At 45.2% G+C, this 25,673-nt stretch overlaps 1 protein-coding gene across 1 annotated transcript in view; it reads right to left on the bottom strand.

The window, feature by feature from the left end:
- The window catches only part of LOC138301557 (HAUS augmin-like complex subunit 4), a 147,079-nt gene that overhangs the window by 34,573 nt on the left and 86,833 nt on the right, over positions 1–25,673 (bottom strand). The window lies entirely within an intron of this gene.

Genomic DNA, 25,673 nt, shown 5'->3' with positions numbered 1-25,673 from the left:
GTGGTGTACTGCTCCTAGGCTGAAGGCCTGCACTTTTCATTTCCTTCACTTGGGATTCTTCTGTATTAGTGTTTCCTGAGTTAAAGAATGCAGTTCTTACAAGGGACACTGATTTAAGCCCGTCTTCCCCTTTGAAGATGTCACTTCCGACTCACAATACCATCACATACACACACAAACATACCAAGTTAACATTAATTTGAAAAAGACTTGCGGTTCAGTGACTGCACTGTAAGGAAGAAGCCTACCACTTCTTTTCACACCCCTGGAAAATCTTTTACTTCAGTACATGAAAGGAAGGGGATCTGTGCACCAGCAATGTAGCTTTCTCAGGCAGCACACATACTAGGGAACATCTTGTTGTGCAATCAATACTCAACAAACAGAATAGTGTCAATGTGCCCACACAGCCCATAATAGGCTGTATCAAGGAGCTTGGCCTAGAGATGCCTGCATAGCATTACGCTAACCACGTTCCAAAAGTAACAGTAAGGCATACTGTGCTCAGGCCCAAGGTGACACATTTTCTCTGAAAACTCTCTTCCAGTATTGTAGAACAAGACCCATATCACTATGCAGGAGCCATGGACAACACACCCACATGCTAACTCGGTCTCCTAGGGATTCTCGAAATCTGAAGGTGCTGAAAAGCACACATCAACATAAAAGTGTTGCCATGGCCTCTTTAATATAAAGTTGGTCCAGACCACCTCTGTGTATCTTGCACCAGGATTCGACCTTAAGTCTGAGAAGAAATTGGATATCCTCTCCTCAGAGGAGTTTAGAGGGCTACTCAACCAGTATATTCACAGCAAGTAGGACACTGAGAAGCGAGTCGTACTAAATAAACCGGAAGACCCAAAAACCCCACCACTCAATAGTGACTGGATTCTCAACACACATAAATAATTACTTCTGTTTGGTCAATTTCAAAAAATGTTTTCCAACTAATGGGGTCTTCAAGATTGTTTGGGCATTAGACACAGTTCTGGGAGGCCAGCTATGCATCAAACTGATAATTAAAAAACAAGTTACAAGGACATCTGAGGGTGGTGAGGAATATGCAGTGTCCATTAAAAAGAATATTATTGAAGGTAAGTAACTTGTTCTTAGGATACTTATATCCGCAGTTTCTTCACCCTGTGAATATATACCAGCACGCTACCTCCAAAGCCTTTGGGTCTGTTGAATGGCACTGAAGAAAAGGTCCTGCAAAGTGCCCCTCCCGCCGGACGTTGCTATCAAGGTAGTACTGCTCCGTTAACATGTAGATTGACGCGATTCATAGCCTTGTAGATGTCCAGAACAGGCACTTCCCTTGCCAATGTAGTGGTAGCAGCCTTAGCTCTGGTCAAATGGGCCTGCAGACCTTTCGTGGGCTGTTTCTTGGCCAGTGCGCAGTAGATCTTAATACAGATAACTATCAATTTAAATATGGAACTTTTCTGCACTGTCTTACCCTTCTTAGCCTCGAAACCCCCCACAACGAGCTGATATGATCAATGGGGAAGCTCAAAGCGCTTCTGGGGTCCAAGGGATGGAGCTTTTCCTCCTGTTTTGTCGGGTGAGGTGGAGGAAAGGACATCAAAATGATAATGGAGTTTCCTACATTAAAACGCGTCACAACCTTTGGCAAGCATGCTGCCCTAGTTAGCAACATCAGTTTTTCTGGGGAAAATAGTTGTGTAGGATTGATGAGCAGACACGGCTTGTAGCTCACTCAAGTGACAAGTAGCAATTATTGCTATAAGAAACTGTTTTGAGAGTCCGTAGACACAAAGGACAGTTGTGCACTGGCTAAAATGGGGCACACATAAGAAAAGTCAGAACCAAATTAAGGTCCGGCTACTGCAGCATCACATGTGAAACATGGAAACATGTAAACCAGACCTTTAGGAAAACACATAGTAACAGATGAGTTAAATAAGGACGGCTGCTCCAGTAAAAGCAAAAAAGTCTGAAAAGGCCAATAAATAACATTTAACATTGCCCATGGCAAGTCCTTGCTGGGCTGAAGAGAGCACACAAGAAATGTCCAGCTTTGCATGCAATGGATCTGTATGACCGAAATTACACCATGCCACAAACTTATCCTAGCATCTGGCGTAGAGAGTTTTTGTGAATAGACACCTGGCTGCTAGAATGACCTCCACTATTTCAGAGAAAGATCAAATGGAGTCCGCTATCACCGCTTAATCTCCATGCATGGATCTGTAGATTGCAAAGGACCGGGCGCAGGACTCAGTACTGTTGCTGAGAAAGAAGGTACTCCTGAAGTGGTAGCATGATTAGAGGACAGATGCCCATGCCCAGAAGTTCCAGATAGCACATACTCCAGGCCCAATCCTGAGCCGTTAGGATAAGTTGGGTCTTGTCATTCCTCATCATCTTCAATAATTGGGGCAGGAAGACAGAGGTGGAACAGCATACAAAAGTCCCATGCTCCACTCTAGGTTGAATGAGTCTCTGAGAGAGTGGCTCTTTGCGAACTTAGGCATGCAAAAGTGTTGACATAGCGAGTTCTCTGCCATGGGTTTTCCCCATTGCTCGGAAAGGTCTACACCACCTGCTGGTGTCACTGCCATTCATGATGTGTCACCGGCTGAGGTTGTCTCAGCGAGTTCCAATGTCTCAGTGCTTTTTGGCACTGGGTATAGGACCCCATTCCGCCCTCTTTGTTGCAGTACCACAGGGTGGTAGAGTTATCCATGAGGACTTGAACCAGCCTACTTTTACTGGACAGTAGGAAGGCCTTCACCCTTAAAAGAACATCCTGCAACTCCAACAGATTGATGTGGTTGCAGTCTCTTCCAGAGACCAGATTTACTGATCTGCACGCCTCACCAGATCCTTTTTCGGATGAAGGAACTAACAGGAGAAACAGCCAGCGCCTATTTCCAATGGAAGGACGTTCTCTCCATGGCTCCTTTGTCCAAAACAGCATGGACCTCCTGCTACAAAATGGACAACTGACACTCTGACAGCCTCACTGATGTTAGTATATGTGGCAGATCTACGAGGAATGGTAGGGTATATCTAAGGTCTCCAGATTGCAGCTATATTCCCCCCTCCCAAAAAACAAGTATTGTCAAAAACAATAGGTTTTGCCTATTTCAAAACTGTTTTGTATTTGTCAATTTTTTTACATGGTGGACAGTAAATCATTAACTGAATTAATTACTTGAGTGTTAGTGATTTAGTGCCTGACTTAGAGATGCTTTCCCTCATTTTGGTGCAAGGGGTTTCCGATGTGTGTGGACAAGGAATGAAGCAGTTTAAACACCCATCCATTAAAATGCAATCAACACAGATTCACTCAACCAACCAGTATTTCACACACTTACCCCATCATCCATCCATCCACTCACTCACAGCACACTATATAAAGATTTACCAACCATCCAGCCACAAAGATTCACTAATCCATCCATCAAAACTCCAGAGACTGCTTCAGATACTTGACAATACTCTGAATGGCCCTGGACAAAAGCACAGATGTCGCTCACCCAAAGACACGACCTGAGGCAGCCTAGGGGACTGGATGCTAGTAAACAAAATGCCTCAAATTGTGAACAGAATGTACCTGAGGCAACATGTACGTAAGATAAGGACTTGAGATCTAAACATAATACTACAGATAAGCACATTGTTGTGGCTCTGCACTTTCAAAGAGCCTGGTCATAGTTCTAACCACTTTGAGGTCATCCAATATGACACTTCATTGATGCTCAAGGTCACCTGAACCCCCTTCACGACCCTGGACAGTGTGACCATTAGCTACGCAAAACATACCTGTCACCAGGCCCACACCCAGGGAGACGACCTACAAAAGGGTGCAGGAGCTGCTTTCAGAAGTCTTCCTTTGACCTGGGACACATACATATTTAAAGAGGATAGGCAGTGTGAGTTTGGCTTCGTCCATGGAACTAACAGACCAAAGGCCAGATCTGACTGTCATTTGCTGCGACTTGTCCCGTAACTGATATGTGTATTAATTTAGTTTGCGCAGCTTCTGCTTCCACCTGTGTACCCATTGTTGTTTGGGATGCTGCCCCTTGCTGTACTTTTGCTTTTTAGTGTAAGGTATTAAAATCGTTTTAGTTGCACAAAAATCAATTGACTGGCTTCTGTCAAGCCTTGTTTATTTGTATCCACTTTCCAACCTAAACAGTCTTGTGCTGGTTTAAGCTCCCCCCCCCCCACCTCCCTCAAAAACGTTAAAATGCCAGGAATTTAGTATAAAAGGAAAAATATGAGGAGAAACAGTATTAATGCCACGCAACAAGATGACACCATGGTTGCCTGGTCAATGTTTATTCTAAATGGTGTGCTTATTCAAACGCTTTTACAGTCAGAACATGGAACAGATCTGCATTTACGAGGGACATGATTTTGTGAAAAGATCATATTTTGCTGTGTGATGCCTGTAAATACTTAATTAAATTCAACAGAGCCGTTGGATAGCCTCGCTTCCTGAAAGGAATGACGGAATCAAATAATGCAAACATATTTGGAGCCTAAACATTGACAAGCTTTTGTACCTCATATAATGCCCACAATTCAATTCTGCCTCCACCAGGAAGAAAAGTGTGTTGATGGGAATAATGCATTTCTGGTCATGTAGAACCAACAGTTTCCAGACTCATGCTGTCATGCACATCACTGGTTCTCTTCCACGCTGCTAAAGTGGGCTTGCAAAGAGAACTTTCTGAATGGAGAACAACTAGCGCTCCCCCCCCGTCGTGGATGGATGGAAGGGGAATCCCTTCCCCTTCCACCCCCAACTCCCCCCTCAGCAATCTGATGACGTCAACGCGCTCACAGCGCGCCGACGTCATCAAGTATTGCCTAGGACGCGCTGGAAGCCATTTGCCCCCCCCCCAAACAGGGTACAGAGCTGTTGGCCATTTCTGCCCCACTTAGGGGCAGATTAGCCTATTTTTTTTTAGGCCCATCTGCCTCCTAGTGGGGAAGAAGCCACTTAGGCACCAGGGCCAATTTCTAAGTTCTTGGTGGCGGGGTGTTTGCCAACTGGCGAAGTATTTGTATTTGTGATTATAACAGTTTATTTCTTCTTTTTGTTCTAGTTCAAAGCTTTTGCTTCCTTTGCTGTGGATCTTTGCGGTTTTGGCAGTAGTTGTCCTGCAGTTTGCATAGTTGCATGTTTTAGGTAAGTGAAAGCAATTTACTCCAAAGGAGTATTGTTGACATGCATGAATGACATGTTTGTAGGTGGTGTACTAAATGCAGTATTGTGTGTGGAATTGTCCTTAGAGTTGAGCACAATGATATTTGTGTTGTCATATGTCCAATTTTCTTTTTTCTTTTTTAGTGGGATATCATTGGTGATTGCTGTGTCTGTGCAGAGTAGTTGCTGGGGAGTAGCTTTTTCAGGCAAGTGAATGGTATAGTTTTTTAGTGCATAACTCTTTGTGATAAAGCTACACTTTGTTTATTATTTATTTTAGTGCTAGTTGTTGTTGGCAATCCATTTGTTGTTAGTGAGGATCATGGCTAGCCGCAGAGTGACCGCTCAGCAGGTTGTTGGCATGCTCTTTGAGTCGTCTTCAGACCATGATTACGAGACTGACTCTGCATCTGAGGCAGAGGAGGAAGTGAGAGATTCTGGCAGTGAGTTTTCTGTCCGAGAGTGTTCTTCTGATGAGGAAGCTACTCTCAGTGCAGATGAAGGGCCTGTGTTAGAGGAGGACATTGATGTGCCAAGAGTGCAGCAGCCTGGGGCTGAAGGGTTTCCCATTACCTGACACCTGGATTGCCCCAAGCATGGAGCAGCCACATTTACCTGCATTTACTGGTCTCCGAGAGTGTAGAGTCAATACGGAAAACTTTTTGACTGTCCATTTCTTTCACTTGTTTAAGGATGATGTGTTTTTGGAAGAGATTGTGGAGCAGACTAATTTGTATGCAGAGCAATATTTGAGGGACAACGCTGCCAGACTTAGGCCTCAGTCTAGAGCTACTCAGTGGGTTACCACATATCTGGAAGAGATGAAAAATATTTTAGGTTTGACTTTTTTGATGGGGTTGATCAGGAAACTGTCACTGGCTTCTTATTGGTCTACTAGTCCCTTGATGGCAACGGCTATATTTCCTGCAACTATGACACGTAATCGCTACTTGCTTCTTCTTCGTATGCTGCATTTTGTAGACAATGCTTTAGCCTTGTTACGAGATCACCCTGATTGTGACCGTCTTTTTAAGATTAGGCCTGTCCTTGATCATTTTGTAGATTGTTTTTCAGAGGTCTATGTTTCAGGCAAAGAGGTAAGTATGGACGAGTCTTTGGTCCTTTTCAAGGGGCGTTTAGTTTTTAAGCAGTCCGTTCCTAGTAAGAGGCCACGGTATGGGATTAAATTGTATATGCTGTCAGAAAGCAGTACAGGATATGTGTATAATTTCCGTGTCTACACTGGTAGAGATTCCAGTATTGACCCTCCTGGTTGTCCGGCCACTTTTGGAGTTAGCGAAACAATTGTGTGGGAACTTGGTAGACGACTGTTTAACAAAGGTCACCATTTGTACGTAGATAATTTCTACACTGGAGTGCAGCTGTTCAAGGAGTTGTTTAGAGTGGACACTGTTGCTTGTGGCACAATCCGTTCTAACCGGAAAGGCTATCCAAGGGAGCTTGTCTGTAAAAAACTTGAGAGGGGACAGTGCAGTGCCTTGCGGAGTAATGAGCTGCTAGCTCTGAAACTTTCAGACAGGAGGGATGTGTACATGCTATCTACCATCCACGATGAGAGTACTTCCCCTGTGACTGTTTGGGGTCAGGTTGCGGAAGTGCGCAAACCTGCGTGCATTTTGGACTACAATAGGGACATGGGTGGTCTTGATAGAGTAGATCAGAGGTTGGAACCTTACACTGCTCTTCGTAAGTCTTACGTGTGGTATAAAAAGTTGGCCCTACATTTAATTAATTTGGCAACTTTTAATGCTTTTATTGTGTTCAAGGATTGTTCACCTGAGTCAAGGATGACATTTGTTAAATTTCAGGAGTCAGTGATAGAAAGCCTTATTGTGGTGGAACAGGCAAGAGTTTCTAGAGTAGAAGAGGTGGAGGATGTGGCTAGATTGAAAGATCGGCACTTTCCAGATCACATTCCTCCCACTCCCAAAAAAGACTTGCCCACAAAGAAATGTAGAGTATGTGCCCAGAGAGCAATCCGGAGGGAGAGCTGGATGTACTGTCCCGATTGCCCTTCAAAGCCTGGGCTGTGTGTGCCCGGCTGTTTTAGAAGTTACCACGCCAGAAAAAACTTTTGGGAAATACCGTGAGCGTAAACTGCCTATTTTATATTTTCATATGTTCAGTGTCACGGTTGGCATTACTGTCATGTATTTAGTTAGAGCTTTTGTGTTTGTAGTTTTGTACTTATTTTATAATTAGTTAGTGGTTTCTTTGTTGTTTATAAACAACAACAAAAAAAGTGATGGCGGTGTGTGTGTGGGGTGGCGCTTGGCTGGCGGTGTGCGTGGGGTGGCGCTTGGCTAGCGGTGCCAGCCAAACGCCAGTCCACACACATCAGCTGATGTGATTGCTATATCAGGCATGTGGACATATGAAAGTGATGGGCCCTTGACTGGCGCTGTCTGTCGATGCGAGTGTTGTAATGTGCTGGGCCCATGGCTGGCGGTGTGAATGGTCTTGTGCATGTCATGTATGAAAGGTGTGTGAATAGACTGTAAAGCAGTTGGTGCCTTGCCGTGGCTTTACAGCTCACAAGCTGTGAGTCATTGGTTCAGTTTTTGGGCCTTTCAATTACTAACAATGCATTTCACTTTTGTGAAATCTCTTGTTAATAACATTTAATCTACTGAACCATCACTCACCCTCGTGCCAAATCCAACCAGTATGTGTGGTAAAAATAAAAAAACCTGCTCTGCTGTAATCAGGCGTCACACTTGTGACACGCTAGGTGTCTCCGGTGGGACCCCGATGATGAAGCATGCCACCAACTTGGTTGGTGGGTGAGGGGTCTTTTTCACATAACCTAAGTGTGTTTCTTTTCACAATTTTAGTGTTTGGCACATCACAGACGTATGTTGACACATCAAAATGATCTATTGCAAAACTACCTGTGTTTGGGGGAGTGGCACCTATGTTTTTGGTCCTGGGTGCGGCCTTCATCTAGGGAAACCTACCAAACCGAGACATTTTTTTTAAACTAGACACCACAAGGAGTCCAGGGAGGTGGGGCTTGCGTGGATCCCCCAACATTTTCTTACCCAGACTCCTCTGCAAACCTCAGAATTTGCTTAAAAAAGCATATTTTCCTGACTTTTGTTTGTACGATCACTGCTCCAGCACAAAATTCCTACTCCCCAGTATTCCCCTCAGTCTCCCAAGTAAAATGACACTTGTGTGGGTCCCCAAAGCAGAGTCAGCCTAAAGATGTGTAAAAGAAGAATATGTGCTTATCAACTCGCTGTGCTATCCCCATAATCTCTACAAGTTTGTGGCCTTTTTCTGTTGCAGGCACCTGGCCCACCCACACAAGTGAGGTATCATTTTTAATCGGGAGACTTGGGGGAACGCTGGGTGGAAGGAAATGTGTGGCTCCTCTCTGATTCCAGAACTTTCTGTCACCGAAATGTGAGGAAAATGTGTTTTTTAGGCCAAATTTTGAGGTTTGCAAAGGATTCTGGGTAACAGAACCTGGTGAGAGCCCCACAAGTCACCCCATCTTGGATTCCCATAGGTCTCTAGTTTTCAAAAACGCACAGGTTTGGTAGGTTTCTCTAGGTGCCGGCTGAGCTAGAGGCCAAAACCTACAGGTAGGCACTTTGCAAAAAACACCTCTGTTTTCTGTAGAAAAATGTGATGTGTCCACGTTGTGTTTTGGGGCATTTCCTGTCGCGGGCGCTAGGCCTACCCACACAAGTGAGGTATCATTTTTAATCGGGAGACTTAGGGGAATGCTGGGTGGAAGGAAATTTGTGGCTCCTCTCAGATTCCAGAACTTTCTGTCACCGAAATGTGAGGAAAACGTGTTTTTTTAGCCAAATGTTGAGGTTTGCAAAGGATTCTCGGTAACAGAACCTGTCGCGGGCACTAGGCCTACCCACACAAGTGAGGTAACATTTTTATCGGGAGACTCGGGACAAGATAGAATAGCAAAACAAGTGTTATTGCCCCTTGTCTTTCTCTACATTTTTTCCTTCCAAATATAAGAGTGTGTAAAAAAAGACGTCTATCTGCGAAATGCCCTGTAATTCACATGCTAGTATGGGCACCCCAGAATTCAGAGATGTGCAAATAACCATTGCTCCTCAACACCTTATCTTGTGCCCATTTTGGAAATACAAAGGTTTTCTTGATAGCTATTTTTCACTTTTTATATTTCAGCAAATGAATTGCTGGATACCCGGTATAGATTGAAAACCCACTGCAGGGTGCAGCTCATTTATTGGCTCTGGGTACCTAGGGTTCATGATGAACCTACAAGCCCTATATATCCCTGCAACCAGAAGAGTCCAGCGGACGTAACAGTATATTGCTTTCAAACATCTGACATTGTAGGAAAAAGTTACAGAGTAAAACGTAGAGAAAAATGGCTGGTTGTTTTCTCCTCAATATCAATATTTTTTTTATTTCAGTTATTTTCTGCAGGAAACCCTTGTAGGATCTACACAAATTACCCCTTGCTGAATTCAGAATGTTGTCTACTTTTCAGAAACGTTTAGGTTTCTGGGATCCAGCATTGGTTTCATGCCCATTTCTGTCACTGACTGGAAGGAGGCTGAAAGCACAAAAAAATTGTAAAAACGGGGTATGTCCCAGTAAAATGCCAAAATTGTGTTGAAAAATTGAGTTTTCTGATTCAAGTCTGCCTGTTCCTGAAAGCTGGGAAGCTGGTGATTTTCACACCACAAACCCTTTGTTGATGCCATTTCAGGGAGAAAAAAAAAACACAAGCCTTCTTCTGCAGCCCTTTTTTCCCATTTTTTTTTTTTAAACAAAATTTTCAATGTATTTTGGCTAATTTCTTGGCCTCCTTCAGGAGAACCCACAAAGTCTGGGTACCTCTAGAATCCCTAAGATGTTGGGGGGAAAAGGATGCAAATTTGGCGTGGGTAGCTTATGTGGACAAAAAGTTATGAGGGCCTAAGCGAGAACTATTCCAAATAGGCAAAAAAAGGCCTGGCACAGGAGGGGGAAAAGGCCTCGCAGCGAAGGGGTTAAGTCAGTCATGACTGCTTCTCAAAAATATTATACAAAATAATATTAAAATCTGTAGCTGCTAAACAGCCACAACCTTGATAACTCCACCATCCTGACAATCTACTATCATCCTTGCTGCTCTCAAGGCCAAACCTGTAATTTATTAAACTGCAGCCTGGCCACTCCCTCAAACTATGAAACATGCTGACATAACCATTTCAAAGTCTGAAACATAAAACAACATGTGGCGCATGTCCTTCATTTAAAGCCCATAATCATTGACGCTACAAGCACTTGCAATTCCATTTCACTTACCCGAGTCCCATTCTTGAGTCCCCATTTCAGCGTCCTTAGTAATGGCACGCTTTGCCTGATCTGTGTAGTAAGCGAAAGCTTTAAGCATATTCTGCCCAGGCATCAGCTGCGTGCAGTAAGACGAAGCTGCAAACTCACTCGCGCCTCCGCTCACTTTCAGCTACAGGAATACCATGATAGTTTCACAAGGACGTCTCTTCTCCAAGGAACTGAATGGTAGGTCTGCTTAGAGGCACTAGGCTTGTGACAGACACATGTGTTACATTTCTTCAATGTGACTGTAGAAAGGAAACACTGACAGGCCGTACATTCTGTCAGGTCTTCACAAGTGACGCATCCATAATTCGAAATGCACCAGGCTATCGCTGTGGGAGCCTATGCTGCTACTGCAGAGTTGGCCGCAGCGATTTTTCCCCTTTACCATGGAAATTAATGTAAAAGTTGTGTTGCATTATCAGAGAATGCAACAACAAACCAATTAACATGTTCTGCTGCACAGTTCCCTTTTCTACTCAGAAGGCATTATCATGCGTCTGTGATAAATAGCATAGCGCTTCATGTCCCCGCTTGAAACTATTCAAAGCTTTATACCGGCAAGGAGTTTCTAATCTTCACCCAAGTGGTGCTCCATTTATGATACACATATGCGCAATGAAATATACAAACAAATGTGTCACACCTACAGAGTTTCGTTTTCAGACTGCAGATCATAGTTTGAGTGTCGACAGGGTTCATTTATAAGAGCCCAGTTAAATTAAATAGCACCGCTCGTTTAAACTCCAAGAGGAGAATGGGGGCTCCCGGGGGTGGCATCCCTCAGATGTCCACCCCAGGGCAGCTTCGGGCAAGTGGTCAAGCCCTGGCCCGTGGGGACATTGCGACTGGTTGTTTACTGCGAAGGGGGCGGGGGGGGGGGGGGCGGTAGTGTAACAGTTGATAATAACCGTTGGTGTTGAAGTGTGTCATTCCAATGCTGTGGCCAGGTAGCGTAGGGAAGGTAAATTTTGACATCCAAGTTTTTAATTATTGAAATAATGGCAGAAAAGGCAGCAGCAGTTAGGGAAGCCCTCAGGGTGCTCTGTGAAGCAGTGAGGGATGACCTTATCCAACCAGGCATATTATCTCAAGCCTGGGTTGGACTGGAGCGCCCCAGACGTGCCACAGCAGGCGCTGTGGCGGTGCTGGCCTGCTCGCCGCCGCAACAACGTGGTAACAGAAACGTGAATGCTCGTTGTCTAGGGGAACAGAAACTAAAAAAAGAAACAGCACTTACTACGCCGAGTAGCTTTCCAAATGAAGCGGCGCTGGATTCTGAGGTGAAGCAAGGCCGTCGAATGAGGGGCGGCCCTCGGAGGAGCGTATCGTTCAAATGGGCAGTGGTCTTCGGTGTGCTGTGTCAGCCCCGCCCGCTGAGCAAGAACGGATCGAAGACAGGCACAATTTTATGACAAGACCGGAGGCTCTTATTATGCGTTCTTTTCATGCTTTATTTAAATAGCAGCAGTCAAGAAAACTACAACTCCCAGCAGAGTTAGCGACCTCGTAACCAATGGGAGTAAAACTGTAAAGGCAACCAGCCAATCACAACAATACATGAACTATAGAGAGTACGCTTGACTGCGCACAGCCCTCTTTTCTTGCTGCTGCGCAGTCGAGATAAGTACTCTCTTTGTTTCCTCAGGAATTGTTTTATGCTTATGTTGGTATGTGTTAGTTACATTTCTGCCGAAATGCAGATAAATTAAAGGTTTCCAACCTTTTTAGTGTCGCGCGCTTTCACGCGTCTATTTTTCTTCCCCCCCCCCCACCACCGTCAAGTTATTCAGGTCCTGCTGTCGAGCGCGACTCAACGGTCGCGTTCGAACAGCTGTCCCTGCTCCTGTCAGCGGCGCGCACGGCATTGCGCGGCTGAGGAAAGCTTACCGCGTCAGGCCCCTTCGACGGTCGGGTTTCCTCTGAAATTCTTCACGCGTCTCTCGCCTCAGGGAACACGCCTTGTCTCCGCCCATTAGACTCTGTTCCAGCCCTTGGGGGCGTGCCTGTTCAGTTGGGAGCGTTTTGCTCCTTAGTTAACTCTTCATTAACCAGTTTTGGTGATTTTTACTCTATTTCATCCGTTCTTGGTCTAAATTGTCAAGATAATAATGAATTCTAATTCCCCTTCGTTGTCAGAATCAGGGGAGGAGGAGGATTTGCTCAAACAAGATATAAGTGAGTTTATACATTCCTCCATGAAAAGTGCTTTTAAAGCAACGATGGATAAGATGTCTAAGAACATCGAAAATTCAGTATTGTCCATGGTGTCCAAAGCCAAGGCCCATTCTGCGGGGGAAAGCAGAAAAAGGAAAATATTGTCGAACAAATCACGTAAGGGCGCAGTTAAGGCAAGTGAGCTTTGCTCACACCAGGATGAGGACTTGTTTCCTCCCAGGCCTCCTTCCAAGGAGGGGATTTCGGTGCCCATTGCGACACCTCACAAAAAATGCAAGAACAAAGCGAAGCATATTTCAGCGCCAAGTAAATTAGTGATTGAAAAAATTTTGGACACAGATGATGATGATATGGACATGTCAGACCAGTCTGATAACCCGGATGAGGCAATTTCACTTCCTTCCCCACCTCGAAAAAGGGCAAAAATTTCTTCAAACGAACCCACTTCCAGTGTAATGGACGCCGATGGCGTTCCTATGTTCGACCCATCCCTTATCCACCACCCAAATTCAACGGAATGGCTCCCGTTGGACCATGTTGGCGCATATATTTCCGCTCGTTTACGGTTGCCCCTGGATAAGCAGACTCGGGCCAAATTGAAATCGGAATGCCCCAGACCGGCATTGGACTCTAACATCACGGCCACTCCAATTAAAGATGAGAGTCTCATCACATTTTTTACAAAATACGGAAAGGACCCCCGTAAGGGAGTTGATAAAGCCTGGACCACGTGCCAGGATAAGCTTTTGGATGTGGTAGGACCTCTAGCGAGGATTTTCGATCTGGCCGAAACAGCAAGGATGGAAAACGGGTCAATCGACCCTGCAGATCTCTCGCTATGGATCCAACGGGCCTTTTGCCTCTTAGGAAATGCTAATTCGGCAATAATTCACGAGAGACGGAAGGGTCTTCTCTTAAAGATGGATCCTAAACTGGCCAATCTCGCCACTCGGGACCCCGGTGTCCACGCTGAGGGCAATCTGTTTGGCAGTTCCTTCATCAAGGATCTAAACCGGTTTGTTTCAACCTTCTCGTCTATTGATAAGGCTCAGCAATCGATGAAAAAGGTTTTCAATCAGCGGGTTTTCGCCCGGGCCGGTAGAGGTAGGAGTCGCTTTACCGGCCGTCCCTACAGGAACCAAGGCTCCAGAGCATATCCAAACTCTTATGGCACCTACCAACAAGAGTTCAAGCCTCAATTTTACCCCCAGCGGTCAAGGGGATTCCGCGGTCGCGGCCAACGTTTCGCCAGATCGGCCAACAACCAAGGTAAACCAACCTTCTGGCCTTCCCGTGGGAGGTCGGCTTCGTTTCTTTCAAAAGAAGTGGGAATCAATTTCTTCCGACCCATGGGTTCTTTCCACAGTACAGGGATATCGCATAGAACTTCTTTCTCCCCCCTTTCAATCCTCTCCCCCTCCTCTCCCAAAGTTCTCCCTCCAAATGTCTTCTCTAATTTCCGCAGAGATTCAATCTCTTATCACAAAAAAGGCTATCCAGCACTGCAGTCTGGATCCGTCAGGTTTCCTCAGTTCTATCTTCCTTGTTCACAAGAAGAACAAGAAACTTCGTCCAGTGATCAATTTGAAGGCCTTCAACCAATTCGTAGTTTATCGTCATTTCAAGATGGAGACTATCATCCATCTCAGGGATATTTTGCTCCAATTCGACTGGCTAGTCAGATTGGATTTACAAGACGCATACTTAACCATTCCCATTCATCCTTCCCACAGGAAATTCTTTCAATTTCAGTGGAATTCAGAAACTTTTCATTTTTCCTCCCTTCCGTTTGGCCTGTCTTCCGCTCCCTGGTGCTTTACAAAGTTATTGAAACCAGTGGTAGCTTATCTCAGGTCGTTAGGCATCAGACTTATCATTTATCTGGACGACATTCTGATTATGCACCAGAACAAGGCTTCTCTTCTGAATCACCTTCACATAACTTCTACCCTTCTTTCAGATCTGGGTTTCCTAATAAATCTCGAGAAATCAGCAATCATACCTTCACAACAGATAGAGTTCCTGGGCTTCCAGATAGATTCTGTGTCAGCTTCCTTGCTCCTCCCTCAGGCAAAGATCTCAGCAATCAAAAAGGAGCTAGCTTTAACTCTTCAAAAAGACTCTATTTCTCTCAGAGCCCTTGCAAGGGTGGTAGGTCTCCTCGCTTCTTCCATTCAGGCTATCTTCCCGGGGCCCCTTCATTACCGCGCTCTACAACGCCTCAAGATTCTTCATCTTCGCCGAGGTTTGGCTTTTTCCGACCTCGTGACTCTCGACCAAGAATCGCAAATGGAAATCCAATGGTGGATATCCCATTTAGAAGCCTGGAACGGCAGGTGCATCTTCCCCTCTGTGCCAGATCTTGTATTAGAATCAGATGCAAGTCTCACAGGCTGGGGCGCCCGGTGTGGGGCGATATCGACTGGCGGTACATGGTCCGCAGGGGAGTCCAGATTGCACATAAATTGTTTAGAGCTTCTTGCAGGCTCCTTTGCGATCAAAAGCTTTACAAAAAACAGAGCTCAATGCGCTATCCTGCTTCGTATGGACAACATCGCGGCAGTTCGGTATATCAATCACCTCGGGGGCACCAGATCCAGACCGTTGGCACTTCTGGCCAAGAGTCTTTGGGAATTTTGCCTGGCTCACAAGTTTTCTCTCATAGCCGAATATCTTCCAGGTTCCTTGAACGCCACTGCAGACTGGCATTCTCGTCATTTATCCGATTACAGCGACTGGATGTTGCACCGCTCAGCTTTCCGGTATCTCGAGAGGAAGTGGGGCCCATTTCAGATAGATCTATTTGCTTCCAGACTCAACGCTCGGCTTCCCCGTTTCTTCAGTTGGCGTCCAGATCCTCTAGCCCTAGCCACGGACGCGTTCCTTCAAGACTGGTCTCAGTCTCTAAACTATGCGTTTCCTCCTTTTATCCTTATCAACAGGGTTCTAACTCAAGTCCGACGCCAACAGGCGTCCTTGGTTCTTCTGGCTCCCTTTTGGCAATCACAGATCTGGTTTCCTCCTCTTCTCGAACTTGCGGTAGATTTTCCAATTCTTCTTCCGAATTTCCCATCTCTTCTCCTGGACCAAGTCGGGCGTCCCCACAATCTAATTCTAGACGGTTCCCTAACTCTGTCAGCATGGTTTGTTTCCGGCCTTCCCAACAATCCTTCCCGATTTCGTCAGAAGCTACGGAATTTATTAACAATGCATGGGCACCAGGCACAAGACGAGCATACGAGTCAGCTTGGGCTCTTTGGTCAAGCTGGTGTGTGGGACAATGTGCCAATCCCGTTTCAGCGGATGTCAACCTGATTATTAACTTTCTAGCCGCCCAGGCGGGTCTAGGCAAATCTTATCGGACAATCAATCTATACAGATCGGCAATATCTATTAATCATTCTCTAGTGGAAGGTACTCCGATCGGTTCCCACCCTTTGATCTGTCGCCTCCTGAAAGGCGTTAAGCTTTCCAGACCCCCTTCTGCTAAATACTCACATCTTTGGGACGTTTCACTGGTATTGAACTTTATTGTCAATTGGCCGGATAATTCTTTCCTAACACTCAAAATGCTGTCTGCTAAACTTACTATGCTTCTGTGTTTAATATCCATGAAGAGAACGTCGGACGTTAAGTCCTTGGATGTTTCCGCCCGTCAATATTTGCCATCGGGAGTTATGTTTCATATCTCCAGACGTACTAAGACTAATCTACATTCGGTCTTTTATCCTTTCTTTCCAGATAAACCAAATCTCTGTGTGGGTCTTTGTTTAAAAGAATATGAAAAAAGAACTGCGGTCCTGAGAACGTCTTCATCTTCCCAATTGTTAATATCATTTCGTAAGCCCCATAAGCCTGTGTCTGCGGCTACGTTGGCTCGATGGGTCAAATGGATTATGTCTCTGGCCGGGATTGATATTTCAGTGTTTGGGGCTCATTCAGCCAGGGGTGCCATGGCCTCCAAGGCTTTTGCCTTGGGTTCCAGCTTGGAGCACATTCTCAGGTCCGCAGATTGGTCCAATGATAACGTGTTTAAAACCTTTTACTGTAAACCTGTTACATCTGCCGCTACTATTGTTGTTGATAAGCTTTAAACGCGCATAATAAGAGCCTCCGGTCTTGTCATAAAATGTAGATTTTCCTAGTAATTTATGACGGAAAGTCTTAATTTTATTAAAGACACGGAGGCGAATATTATCCCACCACAAGTACTGCTTTTAATCTGTACTTTGTTTCTTCCCTCCCAGCGACTCCGGCTCTTCCGCCAGCTTCAGGATGAATCTACCGGCTCTATTCTCTCATCATGCAGCGGGACGGCGCAGGACGTATCATCGCAAACTTCGAGGGATCTACAAATTCATCCACATACAGTTCGCATCATCACTATGCTGCAGGACTTCTGTTCAATCTCATTGGCATTTGCTATTATTGGACTCATCTATCCGTTGTTTTATGTTTCTAACTAAATTTGCTCGCTCAAGAAAAGAGGGCTGTGCGCAGTCAAGCGTACTCTCTATAGTTCATGTATTGTTGTGATTGGCTGGTTGCCTTTACAGTTTTACTCCCATTGGTTACGAGGTCGCTAACTCTGCTGGGAGTTGTAGTTTTCTTGACTGCTGCTATTTAAATAAAGCATGAAAAGAACGCATAATATTCGCCTCCGTGTCTTTAATAAAATTAAGACTTTCCGTCATAAATTACTAGGAAAATCTACATTGTTTGCCTGAAAGAGAACGGTCGCTCAGCAACGTGTCGACACATACTGTGCAAGGAAAAATACCTATTTTTAAGAGCTTCTTTAAATGCTCAGAAGGGGAAAAATCTGATAAATGTATTGAAAGGGTGCTACTTCCCATGGGGCCTGTATGGGGAAGGGTGGGCTAGAAAAAAAAAAAAAAAAAGTTACAGATGATGTAAAGGGGGGTTCCTTGTAGGGGCAATTGAGGATGGGCATACAAAAACAGAGAGGCCACAGAAATGTTATGGTCAGATGGCAAAGAAGGGCTGGATGAAAGCTCTAATGCATCTACCGCCCAGTCTGATGTGGGTAGGCGGTTTTGGGTGCCTGTGTGTAAAGACGTGTGTAAGGAGAGCTTAGAGCGAGGCAAAACAAAGGCCACAGTCCCTGTAGGTTGTGGCGACTTGCAGGGCTTTATAGGGAGCATGCTGCATAATGAAAGCAGATGTAGCGGGCAACAGCCGGCTTAGTTTGGGGTGACTTGGGAGAACCGGCAGGAAGTGAGGGAGAGGTTCAGAGCAACTGTCCCGACAGCGAGGGAGCACCAAATGCCTTCACCTGCGGTACAAAAGAAAAGTATTGGCTGGAAGAATTTTGATGGGGGGGTGGGAGATGGGGAACGTCCAGGAGTTAGTTTTGCTGAGCATGATGATGTTGAGGTGTGCAAACTGGACTATGATGAAGAAAGTGAAGATTTGGATGAAGGGGAGATACCAAACTGGCGTAAAGATGGGGAATGAAAGGAAAGTTTGAAAAAGAAAGGGTGTGGGGGGGTGGGGGGATACTAAATCCTTGTCCAAAGGTTATCTTTTGCAGGTTTCTAATGATGTTTAATATGCAGAAAAGAGTCGGTGTTAAAAGAGTACGAGGGAGGAATGAACGGCACAGTTTGGTGATTGACACAGGAAATAAATTGAGTACAGGTGAGACACAATGGTGGTGCAGTTGGGGAGGGGGAGGGGAGTGACATACGGGATGAGGTTGGGGGACGGCCGAAATTTTTTTTTTCAAAAGTTCAGTTGATAAGAGTGTGGAACTGAATCAGGAGTCGAAGTACAAACAACGGACACGTAGGTGTCAGATGTAGAGAATAAAGAAGTATCCAAAGGCAAAAGTGTAGAGAAGATTGGGGACCAAGCTGGAGGGGATAAGAAGGAAAAAAAACTGATGAAGAAGTAAAAAAGTAGAACAGAAGGTTTGAAAAGGTTACCATACATGGGGCTTTCCATGCCTTTGGGAGCACATTTGAGTGTAGGGATGAAAGAAAGGATTTGGAAAGTCGAATTTATGGATGTCTACAAACTTTTGCATAGGGAGATACAGTCGAAGGAGGGATCTAGAGAAGAGTCATGGGAGTTGGCAAGGAAACCCGGAGTTCCGACTACAATTGAGAAGTGGACGGCAGCATTTTTGATATTCGCAAGCGTTTATTGCGAAACATTTCCTGAGAGGGCGGTAGCTTTATTTAAATACATTGACACAATGAGGAAAGCTAGTATAGAATTTGGAGGTTTTGGATGGCTGCACTATGAGGAGGAGTTCAGGGCTAGGATTGTCCTATTGCCTGAAAAACCATTGGGGGGGGGAGGTTGCTGGGAGTCGATAATGAGCTATGGGTCCAATGGATGTATCCACAGAGGCCGCTGCCTACGATGCATACAGCCAGTGGTCTGGCTGTGCAGTCACGGTATTTTCTCGTGAAACCCACCCAGGTGGGGGCGTGCATGGGGATGTGGCCAGAATGTCAATTCAGGAGCTTGCTGGGGTTTTAATAGGAGGTACTGTCTAAGAAATCCATGCAGATACAAACACGAATGCTCAAAGTGTGGAGGTAAACATGCAGTTTTGCAATGTTTTGGGGAGCAAGACGGTTTTAACGCAGGTGGTCAAGGCAGAGGGATGGCAGGATCCGCTCAATTTGGACAGAAGGGCTTTTACTCCTGGACATTTTGAGTTACTGGTTAAAATTTTACCCCAACAGAGAAGAGGCAGTGAAGTTGGAATGGGGGTTCAGAGAAGGTTTTATGTTAGGTTACCAGGGTCCGAGAACTAGGAGGTTTGCTTATAACCTGAAATCGGCAAAAGAGCACCACTCCATCATTAGAGAGAAACTGAGCAAAGAAGTCGCAGAGGGCAGAATGGCAGGTCCTTTTGCTTATTGGCCTTTAAAGGGTTTGATGGTCTCTTCTTTAGGTGTTGTACCTGTAAAAGAAAAAAGGTGAATTTAGGATGATACATCATGTTTCCTGGCCAGAAGGTTCATCTGTTAATGATTACATAGCAAGGGAAGACACAGCTGTTTAATTTGCATCAGCAGATGTGGCCATGGCACTTGTGCGAACAGTAGGCCCTGGGGCTGAGTTGGCGAAATGTGATGTTAAATCAGCCTTTCGATTATTGCCGGTACATCCTTTGGATTTTTCATTGTTTGGAATCCAGTTTGAGAATCAGATATATGTTGATAAAGTGCTATCACTGGGTTGTGCCATTTCTTGTAGTTTGTTTGAATCTTTCAGTACTTTTTTTACAGTGGTGTTTTACTTATTCAACTGGAAAATAATGTATTACACACAATTTGAATGATTTTTTGTTGGTAGGTTCAAGTGAAAGTGGGGAGTGTGCAACAGGGTTGAAACAGTTTCAAGATAAGGCATGAGAATTTGGGATATCTTTCGCTCAAGATAAAAAAAAAACGGAAGGCCTGAGTACTTGTTTGGTTTACTTTGGGATCAAATTAGATACAGTAAGAATGGAAGCAAGGCATCCACATGGAAAGGTTCGGGAGATTATGGAGGTTTTGGAAGAAGCAGTCCAGGCTAACAAGTTGCAGTCGCATCATATACAACGTTTGCTACTTCTACTTAATTTTGGCTGTAAAGTGGTAAGAGATGGAAGGTCTTTCTGCAGAAGGCTGGGTTTTTCGAATGTCAGGAGTCAGTTTGCCACATCACAGAGTGAGAATCACAACCGGCTTAAGAGCAGGCTTTGTGGTTTGGTTAACTTTTCTGAAAGGTTTTAACGGGATAACCATGTGGTTGCCTGATTAAGACTTTGTTTGGACAGCCCAAATATTTTCAGACACAGCAGCTGCTAAGGGATTTGGGGTGCTTTGCGATGGAGGATGGTGTGCAGAGGAGTAGCTGGAAACATGGTTAAAAGAGAAAAGAAGCATTGCTTTCTTTGAGTTTTTCCCTTTGTTGGTTGCTTTGGCAATGTGTGGGAAACATCTAGACAATAAGACAGTTGCTTTCAATGTAGATAACAAGACAGTGGTAGATTTGGGTAATGGTCAGAGGATCAAAGATAGGATACTCTTGAAAATGCTGCAAAGATTTATGCTGGACTGCTTGATGTTTAATATCGTATTCAGAGCTAAGCATGTGCCAAGCGTGAACAATAATATAGCAGACGCATTATCTCGTTCACAGTGGCTGAGATTCAGTGGTTTGGTGTCCAGAGCAGATTTACTGAAAACACAGGTCCCAAAGGAGGTATGAGAGCTTGCAAAATGAGGGTGCTAACATTGGTTGAGAAGTCATTAGCGGAGAGCACTAAAAGGGCTCACAGGAGAGCATGGAAGGAGTTCTTGAGCACAGGTGCAGTTTCTAGGCCTAATAATGAACAAGGCTGGCTACAAAGGAGAGATGATGTGCTTTCCTTTATAATGAATCATATTAACAGACAGATTACGGCCACAACTATTGCCGGCAAACTGGCCGGTTTGAGTTTTTACAGCAAGTTTTTCTGGGGATACGAGACTTATGCTGAGGAAATGGGTAGGAGATTACTTCAAGGATGGGCAAAAGAGAAGCAGACTACTCGCCCAGTCAGGGATCCTATATCCATGAACGTGTTGGTAAGTTTGTTAAAAATTCTGGGGCAGGTAGGTTTTTCGTATTTTGAGCAAACATTGTTCAGGTTATGCATGTCATGGTTAGATTTTGGCGCATTCACAATATCTGAGCTATTTGGGAAGAATCAGGAGGCTGGGTTGAGGGAGGAACATGTGAAGGTGTCGGGCGAGTATGTGCGAATATTTCTGGAACAATCTAAGGCAGGTCAATAGAAAAAAGGTGCAACTTACACATTGAAGAGGATTGGAGGTATAGTATATCCGGTAGTTAATTGGCTCCGTTTTAAGGCACTTAGGAGAAGTGAGTTTGTTTTTGTATTTAGTCATCAAGACGGTACAGCTGTGCAAGTGTTGTTTTTTTTGGGGGGGAAAGCGCTTTGTTATATAGGTTTGGACCCTTTGAGTTTTGGCACACACTCTTTCCGTATAGGTGCAGCACCTGAAGAGGCAAGATTGGGGTTTTCAATCAAGGATTTGAAGAAGCTGGGTCGATGGTCATCTGTTTGCTGTCTTCGTTATATTAGGGATCTTGATGAGGCTTAGTGTGTCCGGCATGTCTAACATTTTTCTCTCATTTCAGGTTGTGTGGCCGGCCCGGCTGTTACATTCATGTCAATGGATAGTTCATTCGTCAAATGGGTGGCAAAGCAAGCGGGCAGCAGACCATTCGGAAGGAATCTAGGTTTCAGAAATGATGAAGTAAAAATTGAATGGTGGGGTAGAGGAGGCATGAGATGGGGACAGTTGCTTCCTTATTTATAAAATTTGGTATCTGTCAGAGTTTGCCCTGATGTTCTTATTTTACATACAGGAGAAAATGATGTAGTACAGTTGTCAGGTTTAGGCTTGATTAAGGAGATGAAGAAGGATCTGGACATCATTGGGAGGTCTTGGGCTGGGACAGGAATGGTAGTGACAGCGCTAGTGCCCGGAGGGTCTGGAGAGGGGCAGTAAAATACACAGCGGTGGAGAGAGCAAGACGGAAAGTGAACAGAGAAATGTCCCGCTTTTGCAAAAGGGGTTGGGTGGAACACAATGACATTAAAAAACAAGATTTTCTTTTTTTTTTTTACAAGATGGGGTGCATCTTTCAATTATGGGGACGGAATTATATCTTCTTGAAATGAGAGAAAAATTGGCATCCACGCTGGGTATTCAAAGATGGTGTGGGTAAAAGAAATGCTGATTTCAGTTTCTCTCTTTTCTTGAAGTAACAGCAAGGCTTTTTGGCGATGTTTCAGCTGCTCTTGCAGCAGTTTTTTCCTTTTTTCAAATCAGAGCGCTGGTGGTGGGGTCAGAAAATAATTCCTTATCAGGGTTTTTCCTGGTGGCGCAGTAAGCAGGAAGGCTTGGGGTCATTACAGAGTTGGGGTTGGCAGAGGGGATACTGGGGAGCGATGGGGGAGTCACGGGAAAGGTCAGTGGAAGAAAGAAAAGGAATGGGGAAGATTGAAGCCTGGAAGACTGCTCTGAAGTTTTGGGTAGTTTGGGGGGGGAGGTTTAAGGGTTGGGGGTGTTAGTATTGTTTGTGTATTAGTGAGGCCATGGTTTATATTTTTGTAAAATGTGTTAAAGGTTTCGGAACGGCTTACCTGTCCAATAAAGTGGCCTTTAACTCCCTTGGATTTCGGTCTGGTTATTTTGCCACCTGCCCGATGTGGGCTCCCGGGGGTGGCATCCCTCAGATGTCCACACCAGGGCAGCCTCGGGTGAGTGTTATGCCCAGGCCCATGGGGACACTGGGATTGGTTGTTTACTGCAAAGGGGGTGGGGGCGTGGGGTCTTTGGCAAGCATAGCGTGCATGCAAAACCTAAAAAACACAGTAAGGAACCTCTGATGGAAAATCTGTACTTGGGTTGACTCTGGACTGTGCTGTCAAAGCTTTAGAAGTTAGGTTACATGGCAGCAAAGTGTCTGACTATGAGGGTCTATATAATCTGATTTTGAGAGAGCATATTTTGAAAAGCTGTGTGTCTGATTTGTTACACCAATACTTGGTAGACTCAGATCGGACCTCTCGCCAAGAATTGGGAAAGAAGGCAGACAAATGGGTCAGAACAAGGCTGAGCAGAAAAGTTCATACAGGGGGTGACAAAGAAAAGAAGAAAGATGGTGAAAAATCTTAGGACAAGCATGGGGACAAATAAACAAAAAATCCTCTTCAGGTCACAACACTCCTCTGGGGATAAACCTTCTTCTTCTTCCTCTTCTACGCACAATAAAAAGCCTTGGTGCTATGTGTGCAGAGGTAAAGGCCATAGGCCAGGGGGTAAGTCCTGTCCAGGTAAAACCCCTGAGCCTACCACCACTACTACATCCACCTCGAGTGCCCTTTGTAGTAGTAGTAGTAGTAGTAGTAGTAGTAATAGTGGTGGGACTACTGGCAATAGTGAAACTAAAGGTATGGTTGGGTTCACTTTTGGGTCTATCATAGAAACTGAGGTAGGTGTAGAAACCCCCAAGACAGTTTCTGTCTCACCCAGTGGCATTGGCCTTGCCACCTTGGTTGCTTGTCCCCTTAGCATGGATAAGTACAAGCAGTCATTTGAAATAAATGGTGTTGAGGCCCAGGCCTACAGGGACACAGGTGCCAGTATCACATTGGTGACTGAAAACGTGGTGTCACCTGCACAACACCTCCTTGGACAAAAGTACCAAGTTACTGATGTCAACGACTCCACTCAGTCTCTCCCCTTAGCTGTAGTGCAACTTAGTTGCCGCGGAGTTAATGGCCCAAAGCAGGTGGTGGGGTCACCTAGCTTGCCTGTAGACTGCATCTTAGGTAATGACCTCCTAGATGCCTCAGGTTGAGATGAGGTAAAGTTTAGGACCCATGCATCCATGATGGGTATCCCTGAGGAAATGCTTCCTCTCATTTCAGCTGAAATGAAAAAGCAAAGAAGAGAAGGAGCCCTGAAGCTTCAGGATCCTCCTTGCCCCACAGGTAAAAAGGGTATCAAAGTATCCCTTCCTACCCACCCTACCACTAAGGATACCATGCCTGGGGTGGGAGATACCCCTCCTAGGGTGGAACCTGTACCAAGGGAGACAACAGCTACCACAGCTAAACTTCCAGAGGTAAAAGTCCCTCTCTGTGTAAACACTAAAACAGATAAACATAACTGCACTGTTTTGGCAAATTTGGAGCAGCGCTCCCAGAGAAACTTTAGTGCAGCACCCCTGCACTACCTCTAAAGACATAGGACAGCAGCCCTGTCCTTATGTGGAGTCTTTAGGACAGCAGCCGTATCTTGCTCCAACCAAAGAGGGACAGCAACCCTGTCCTCTCTTACAGCAATGGGTCAAACTGTTTGCCCTGCTCTAGCCTTGCTAAGACACCATCCCTGTCTAGCACTGCAATCCTTAGGACAGCAGCCTTGCCCGGACATAGGATCCCAGGGACAGTCACACTGCCCCACTTTAAAACTTTTTAACCTTACAAATAGGGAATCTGCACTGGCACTGTTCTCTAGCTAAAAAAAACTCAAAACAGGGCAGTTTACCCCCCCACAGGGAAGGAACCATACAGTGGATGATAAAGGAAGTAACCACTCTACTGCAGATGTGCTCTCCACTTAGACAAAGTCTCAACTGGCCAAGGTTAGCCTTATTGTCCTTCGTTTGCCAGGTGGGTGGGGGGTTGTGTAAGAAACTAGCCTTTTTCTAGCATGGTTACCCCCATTTTTGGCCACTTTGTCAGTGTGTTTGACTGTGTCTCTGGGATCCTACTAGCCAGGACCCTAGTGCTTATGGTTTGTGGCCTACTTGTCAGTATATGTCACAGTTTTTGTCAGTATGCTTGACTGTGTCACTGGGATCCTGCTAACCAGGACCCCAGTGATTATGCTCTCTCTGTTTCCAAAATTTGTCACTACATACTGGTAACCCAGTATTTCATCTCAAACTGGCATACTGGTCATCCCTTATAAGTCCCTAGTATATGATACCTAGGGGCATTGGGGTCCCAGGGGATCCCTATGGGCTGAAGCATTACTTTTGCCACCCATAGGTAGCCCATGCAAAGGCTTCTGCAGGACTGCCATTGTAGCCTGCGTGAAATGGTGCACTCACCCTTTCTCAGCCATTTTCACTGCATCAGGTCACTTATAAGTCACCTGTATGTCAGGCCTTACAACCCTGAAGGCTGGGTGCAAAGTACCTGTGTGTGAGGGCACTCCTGCACTAGCAGAGGTGCCCCCACGTTGTCCAGGACCCATTTCCTGGACTTCGTGAGTGGTGGGGGGCACCATTTTACACGTGCACTGGACATAGGTCAATACCTTTGTCCAGCTTCACAAAGGCAACCCCGAATATGGCCATGTAAGGTGTCTAACAACTGGGAATTGTACCCCAATACTGATTCTAGTAT

This window comes from Pleurodeles waltl, chromosome 6 (genome assembly GCF_031143425.1).
Source record: "Pleurodeles waltl isolate 20211129_DDA chromosome 6, aPleWal1.hap1.20221129, whole genome shotgun sequence".
Classification (NCBI taxonomy): Eukaryota; Metazoa; Chordata; class Amphibia; order Caudata; family Salamandridae; genus Pleurodeles; species Pleurodeles waltl.
Note: the sequence above shows the minus strand (reverse complement) of the source record. Positions and strands in the feature narration are given on the sequence as shown.